Source organism: Megalobrama amblycephala, linkage group LG2, assembly GCF_018812025.1.
Source record: "Megalobrama amblycephala isolate DHTTF-2021 linkage group LG2, ASM1881202v1, whole genome shotgun sequence".
Classification (NCBI taxonomy): Eukaryota; Metazoa; Chordata; class Actinopteri; order Cypriniformes; family Xenocyprididae; genus Megalobrama; species Megalobrama amblycephala.
This window is the reverse complement of record NC_063045.1, coordinates 11126027-11133734: the sequence shown is the minus strand read 5'-3', so window position 1 is coordinate 11133734 and position 7708 is coordinate 11126027. Positions and strand designations below refer to the sequence as shown.

The following is a 7708-nucleotide window of genomic DNA, read 5'->3' as shown; positions in this document are numbered from 1 at the left end:
TGGTTTCTGATGGGATTGTTCAGCACACAGCTGAAGGTGTTTTTATCCTGATATTCCACCTCCAGAGGTAGAGAGAGACTGATGCTGAGATCAGACACACTGATGCTGGACAATAAACTGTTTCCTTTGTACCAGGAGAGAGTCACATGACTCACATTCACAGCTGAACACAACAATGAACAATTCTGGCTTGAGGATCTTGATCTTGAAAAAGAACAGTCTGAAGAGTCTCTGAAAATTACAGGAACGGGGAGATGAGCTGAAAAATATAAAATATTAAAATCAGTGACATCCTAACAAGTACAACTTAATGCAGCAAACAATTAGTATTTACAAGGTAGCAATGTATTGAAGTTCCTCATAACTGTTATATTTACATATTTAATCTGCGTACTAAATTATGATACATACATCAGTTTATTCATCTAAACTATATTTTACTATTAATCTCTATTCTGTCTCTAAATGTGGGTTTGCAGCTTTCCTAACATTGTCCCTAAAACTTTTGTTTTGCTTCCTTGTAAGCACTGGTATTTCCATCAGGAAGTGCAAAATAATAGCACCAACAATTTATTTATAAACTGAGTGAAATAGGTTTTTGTTTAACTTTTGCCAGTTATTAAGTACTTATGAATAAGCAGATTGATCAGGAGAAGTTTGATCACAGTCTGGATCATCATGAGCATCATTTTTCTCACCGTAAACAGTAACACTGAATCTCTTGTATGAAGTTCCTCTTCTGATGATCTGTAGTTTATAAAGTCCAGTGTGTTCAGATCTGATGTTTCTGATGGTCAGAGATCCAGTTTGACTGTCCATCTGGAGTCTGTCTCCAAATATTCTATTACTCTCATCCATATAGATGTTCTGTCTGTGGATTTCAGCTGTACAATTCTCTCGAAGTCCAAATATCCACAGTATCTGATCATCTCTCTGTATTTCAGTAACATCAGTGTTAAGAGTGACAGAATCTCCCTCCATCACTGACACTGACTTCACTTCATCTGCATCACCAAACACACCTGAAAAAAAAACAAGTTGTTGAACAAATAAACAAATAAAATAGACACATGAGTTTTAACTCGCTTTTTTTTTCAGATGATGTTTATTACGTACCACTTGTTAGCAATAAACACAGATAGAAGAAAGATGCGCTGTGAATCATTTTTCTGAACTTCTCAAAATAGGGTCTAGGAGTTTACGCTGCACTTACATGCTCTCTCTCTCTCTCTCTCTCTCTCTCTCAATGACTGTTTATTTGTGACCAGATATAATCCACTTCCTCTCTATTAGAAGGCACAGAAGTGTGCAGGGAACTGCTGGTGAACTTTAGCTATGGAGTTTAGTGTGATTTTTTTCCCTAATTTCTGTTCTTTTTCATAATTCACCAGTTTTTACCAAGAGTTCTTGCTTCACTTTAAATCAGCATGCTTTTTCTCAATATCTGTCAAAATTAACGAAACAGTAGATCATTGGATGCTCCATAATTCTGATCGTCTGTTTTGTTGTGTCTCAAAATATCTTATTGTTGAGTTGAATCATTTATAAAGGGCCCATCAATTCAATTTATTTTTATAGTGCTCTTGACATTACACATTGGTCCAAAGTAGGTTTTCAAAAAGTGTTTTCAAAATGTTGGTGCCAGTGGAATGTTGATTTGTTTAGATAAGAAGGAAAAATTGGAGGATTCAGGGTTTATTTGGCATACTTATCCTCTTTACACATTTTTAAACACATTTATATGAAGCATGCACACATAAAGATTGTCTAATATTATATTGGATTATTTTATGTATATTCAACACTCTACATTGTTAAAGATCCCTTAGGGTAAGGCACAGCACACACTGAGGGACGACTCTCGATCAAATGTGACTTTCTCACCAACAAAGAATGGTAGAATGGTAGTATGCTATTCCAAACAGTGACAATGTATGACCCCTAGACCACCAAGAAACCATAACAGCTTTATTCTTATCATTTAACATCTAGAGGGTTTTTTTTTCCTTTGACACGTTGGGTTCTGGTAGGCCACCATTTCCTTCTAGCTAAGACATATGTTCAACCAGTGAAAACAATACCAACAGAAGCAGACAATGGAAACAGCATATAAATATCAACAATGGTGATAAAAATAGATAAATAAATGCTTCACGCTGCAAAATGCATGCTGGGCATCACCATAGAACTCCTAATGTACAAGTGCTTGTTGTGAAACACTAATTGCAATTGCTCAAATGTATTATTTTAAAGACATAAAAGGGTCAAGGCCCAACTAAAACAAACACTGACCACCATGATGGTGGCATAAATTGACCAATAAGACACATCTAAACCTCTGTTAATTCTCAATAAGAACTTTAGACGCGTGACAGAAAAAGTCAATCTGGTTAGTAATAAATTAATCAGATCTTTTAATCAAATCTTGAGAGATTTAATGTTTTTTATCTTCAGTTGATTTCATCTAAGGCTGTGGCTGAAGTTAGTTGTAGTTCTTGTGTTTCTCTTTTCTTCAGTGATTCTGCTTGTTAACAGCAGGTGTTCATCATTAATGTTCAATGATCACTTAATTAATTGCTTAACTATCTCATTAACTTTAACTCTGCTTCAGTGTTATTTTAACACTATTTAGAGAGGAGTTGATTTAACTCTGGGGATTTTACTGTGTATGCATTCTAGTTTCCACAAGCACAGGGGCCTGGTAAGGAAGTTTCACAAGAGCTTTTGTGCAGAAGCCGTTCAACCCACTCATACACCTTATACACACTAACACTCAAGTGCACTTGTGTGCCCAATATACATCAAACCAACTGCTGCAACAATAACAAAAAGCTTGATGTTCTGACCTAAATAGATTTGACCACAGGTAACATTCTGACTCTGAACCCGACTAGTAAAAGCTGTAGTAAAGGCACAAAGCAGCTCGTGTTCATTCTACATTTAAAAAAGAGGCCTTATTCCCAGTCGCTTCAATGCAAAAGCACCAAGAAAATTTTTTTTTGTGATAAGCATGTCAAGTTTAATATTTTTATCCAAAATACTGCAATTCATGTTGTAGTGGCAACGCTGCAATAACTATATTCTCGGCATATGAGATGTATCAAAAATTGCTGCAATGAAAAACAAAACTTGACTTACCTCAAAATGAACAAATATAACCTGACTAAGCAGTCTGTTTGACATAAACTCACCAGCCACTTTATTAGGTACACCTTTAGTACCGGGTTGAACCCCTTTTGCCTTCAGTACTGCCTTAATTAATTTTGGCATAGATTCAACAAGGTGCTGGAAACATTCCTCAGAGATTTTGTTCCATATTGACATGATCAGATCACACAGTTGCTGCAGATTTATTGGCTGCACATCCATGATGCAAATTTCTCGTTCCAGCACATCCCAAATGTGCTCTATTGGACTGAGATCTGGTGACTGTGGAGGTCATTGATTTTAAGTCCAGTGAACTCATTGTCATGTTTCAAGAAACCAGTTTGAGATTCTTTGTAACATGGTGTGGTAACCTGCTGGAAGTAGTCATCAGAAGATGGAACACTGTGGTCATAAAGGGATTGGACACAGTCAGTATCAATACTCAGGTAGGCTGTGATATTTAAATGATGCTCAGTTGGTACTAAAGTGTGCCAAGAAAATATTCAACACACCATTACACCACCAGCAGCCTGAATCATTGATACAAGGCAGGATGCATCAATGCGTTAATGTTGTTCAGACCAAAGTCTGACCCTAATATCGCAGCAGAAATTGAGACTCATTCATGACGATGGAACCGGAAGTGCTAATATCCTAACTCATTTCCAGGCTTTGTCCTACAAAAATGCATCATCCTTCCAGCACTCAATTAGCTCTTCTATTTAGACGGCGGGACTAATGCTGCCTTCACATGCTATCAGAATTATTGTAAGAATGAGTTTTCCTAGTTAAAAATTGGATATGAATGCCCAGTCATATTTACTACTGGGAAGTTCAGGGATAATTTTGATACCCAAGTTTCCGAATTGGGTGAACAATAAACTTTAAACATGGTGGATGGAAGAAGGATTGCTGCTGCAGAGGTGGGTAATCCAGGGGTCAAAGAGTAAAAGTCCTGCCATATTTTTATTCCACCCACTGAAGCATTAATGAGATAAATAAGTGATTAATTGAGTGATGATTGAGCATTATTGAAGACACCTGATGATAACAAGCAGAATCACCAAGGGAGAAAATCACAATTTTTAAGTTACCATCATCGAGGTCAGGGTTTGCTTTAGTTGAGCTCTTGACCCTTCACTTTTTAATATTAGATTTTGTTTGGGCAGTTTTAACTGTATTAAAACCAACCAGACAAGCAAAGTTAAAAGATGATCAGGTGTTGTTGGTAATGTTTTCACATAATCATTATTTGATCTGAATCACTGAACTCATTTAGAGCCCAATCTCTGAGTTAGATTTACATTATTGATTACAGCAGCACTGTGATTCTGCAACAGAAGATCAGTAAATAAATGAATAATCATTTAAAATGTATTGTATGTTGTACACACAACAAAAATAGTCTGTATTTGACTGAAATTCCAGAATTGACAGCTAGATAGTGTGGTTAATTTTTAGGCCTATATGGTTGACAATCAATGGTATTGTTAATTATTATTTTGGCTTTAATAAGATTTTCTTAATTAATCGAAGAAACCTGGTATCCTCCATGATTCTTGTTCTCTCCAACAACAAAGCACAACAAATGCAACGAGCTCGTAATCACGACTTCAGAAGTGGAAAGTAGGAAATTTCTGATAGCATGTGAAGGCAGCATATTGCACCATATTGTGCATTGCCCTTTCACCCATTCATAGTAATATTAGTGCAGAATCTTAGTATAGGCCTATACAATCCTAATTTGCATACTTGTGCACTATTCTATTATGTTTAGTTCAAATAGTGTTCAAACTGAAAATTCCAAAAAAAGAAAATGTGTCCTTCAAATAGGCCTACCCGGATAATGCAGTTAACCCCCCATACTTCAAAAATCTACCTGAAATAGTTACCATCCAGGGACTTTGGCATGCTCTTTTCAACATACAATGCTTTGGGACACATTTATTCTAATCTCACATATTATTTAGGATGGATAGTATGTACACTAGGACGCAGGGCTGCTTCAACCTCCAAATGTTGTCCAGCTCTCCGACTCCCTCTAGTGTCACTGACATGAACTCATCCAATTATACAACTGACAGAGTTTACACACACTTTTGAGTTACGTACTAATCAAATAAATACTGTATATTAGTCCTTCCTTTAGAACATGACAAACTTTACCTGCTTGGGCAGACAGTCAGTAAAAAGTAAAATATTCTTTCTATATTTTGTGTTAAAAAAAAATTTATTTGGCACACACACTTATTAAACAATGTTAACACATAAAATGTTCAGTGCAGTTTTAGATAACACTAGATGATAAAAAAAAAAAAATACTAAAAAGGTTTTGTTAAGATTGACATGTTACTACTATGACTTAAAATTAATATTAGCATGTAAATGTCAGCAGGGAATACTACACAAAACACTGAGGATAAGTGCACTTTAAGAACAGGTTGTACATAAAAAACATTTTTTCCCCCTGCTGAGCTCAAAGCAAGCAAGACTGGACATTGCAGCTCAAGCTTATTTAAGAATAAGGATGCAAAGATTTCTGCATTGAGCTGCAATGTCTAGTCTGACAAGCTTAACAACTAAACTAACTAACTTTTTATAAAATGAGCAAACAACAAGTTATCTGGTTAGCATTGTCATTCATATTATTGGCAGTTTCTCAGCTGGAACAGGATTCAGAAGAGCAGAAACCGGAAGGTGTCTTGGCAGTGAGGACTTGGCTTAAGGCAAGAGACAGGACCAAAACATGATAAATTCAAACTTCACACAAATCGTTTTGAAAACCAACCAAGATTTCTGAAGATGGTGGTGCTTAGAAATGCTGGTCTTAATATAAAAGGTAGAGTAAATAACACATTTAAGAAAATATTGGTCCAAAAATCTATTATACATACAAACATGTATAAAAATGTATACATATATATATATATATATATATATATATATATATATATATATATATATATATATATATATATATATATATACAAAGTGGTGTGGAAAAAGTTCTTGATTTTTTTTTTTTTCATGTTTGTCACACTTTAATGTTTCAGATCATCAAACAAATTTAAATATGAATCAAAGATAACACAAGTAAACACAATATGATGTTTTTAAATGAAGGTTTTTATTATGAAGGGAAAACAAAATCCAAACCCACATGGCCCCGTGTGAAAAAGTGCATTAAAAAGCATAACCTAACTGTGGTTTATCACACCTGAGTTCAGTTTCTCTAGCCACACCCAGGCCTGATTACTGCCACACCTGTTCGCAATCAAGAAATCACTTAAATAGGACCTGCCTGACAAAGTGAAGTAGACCAAAAGATCCTCAAAAGCTACACATCATGTTGAGATCCAAAGTAATTTAGGAACAAATGAGAAAGAAAGTAATTGAGATCAGTCTGGAAAAGCTTATAAAGCCATTTCTAAAGCTTTGGGACTCCAGCGAACCACAGTGAGAGCCATTATCCACAAATGGCGAATACATGGAACAGTGGTGAACCTTCCCAGGAGTGGCCGGCCGACCAAAATTACCCCAAGCGACGACTCATCCAAGAGGTCACAAAAGACCCCACAACAACATCCAAAGAACTGCAGGCCTCACTTGCCTCAGTTAATGTCAGTGTTCATGACTCCACCATAAGAAAGAGACTGGGCAAAAATGGCCTGCATGGCAGAATTCTGCTGTCTACCAAAAAATTTAATTAATGACCTTAAAAAGGCAGTTCATGCTCGAAAACCCTCCAATGTGGCTGAATTACAACAATCCTGCAAAGATGAGTAGGCCAAAATTCCTCCACATCGCTGTAACAGACTCATTGCAAGTTATCGCAAAGCTTGATTGCAGTTGTTGCTGCTAAGAGTGGCCCAACCAGTTATTAGGTTTAGGGGGCAAGCACCTTTTCTCACAGGGCCATGTGGGTTTGGATTTTGTTTTCCCTTCATAATAAAAACCTTCATTTAAAAACTGCATGTTGTGTTTACTTGTGTTATCTTTGATTCATATTTAAATTTGTTTAATGATTTGTTTGATGATCTGAAACATTAAAGTGTGACAAAGATGCAAAAAATAAAAAAAATCAGGAAGGGGGCAAGCACTCACACCACTGCTATATATATACTGTAAAATATTCTGAAAGCAGTTTTGTTAAGGTTGATGTGTAGTGCTACAGCAATTGACATAATTGAAAGTAATATGATTGTGTATGTGTTTAAAATATGTACGAATGTATTGAGCTCACAGTTAAAATCTCAAAGAAGTGTGGAACGTTTCCAGTAATGAAGCTGAGCTTGCATGAACATGTCTTGTCTAACAGATAAGCAGTTAACTGCCAAAACAAGTTAGAGCAGGATGGAAGGTTACTGCAGGATTAAAATGGATAACACTGTGCTGTGTATTAGTCACAGAAAATGTTGAGAAAAATGTTTCAAATCAAATAAATGCAGCATTTGTAACATGGACTTGCAACAAATATGTCAAGTTACATTAATACTCGAGTATATGATGTGGTCTTCTCCATTAGCTTTCTGAAAGAAAACAAAACACGAACAGAAATTAA

General features: G+C 35.8%; 2 protein-coding genes across 2 annotated transcripts in view; both read right to left on the bottom strand.

The window, feature by feature from the left end:
• Positions 1-7708, bottom strand: part of LOC125263588 — a 378279-nt gene that overhangs the window by 250993 nt on the left and 119578 nt on the right. The gene's annotated exons all lie outside the window — the stretch shown is intronic.
• Positions 1-7708, bottom strand: part of LOC125263570 (SLAM family member 5-like) — a 148288-nt gene that overhangs the window by 137585 nt on the left and 2995 nt on the right. The window lies entirely within an intron of this gene.